The sequence below is a fragment of the Penaeus monodon genome, chromosome 25, assembly GCF_015228065.2.
Source record: "Penaeus monodon isolate SGIC_2016 chromosome 25, NSTDA_Pmon_1, whole genome shotgun sequence".
Taxonomy (NCBI): Eukaryota; Metazoa; Arthropoda; class Malacostraca; order Decapoda; family Penaeidae; genus Penaeus; species Penaeus monodon.
Window position 1 is genome coordinate 30,142,136 of NC_051410.1, and position 279 is coordinate 30,142,414.

Genomic DNA, 279 nt, shown 5'->3' on the forward strand with positions numbered 1-279 from the left:
TACTATGTGCATATATCACAGCTAGCGCAAATCTAAAGATTAAAAAGCAGATTTGCATTTATGATTTCCGCTTACCTGAGAATATGGAATCTGAGCTGCTTACAAAGGCATAAGTAGGAAAGGTCTGCATGCGTCATCGTTAAATACACAAATTGTGAGGAACCAATTACATGTTATTAGCTGCATCGCTCGTGATGTGGCAGCTGTAAGATGTTTTTAGATATGACGTTAAGCTGTGATAAATACCCTCAAGTAAATGATATTATGACGTTGAGGCAG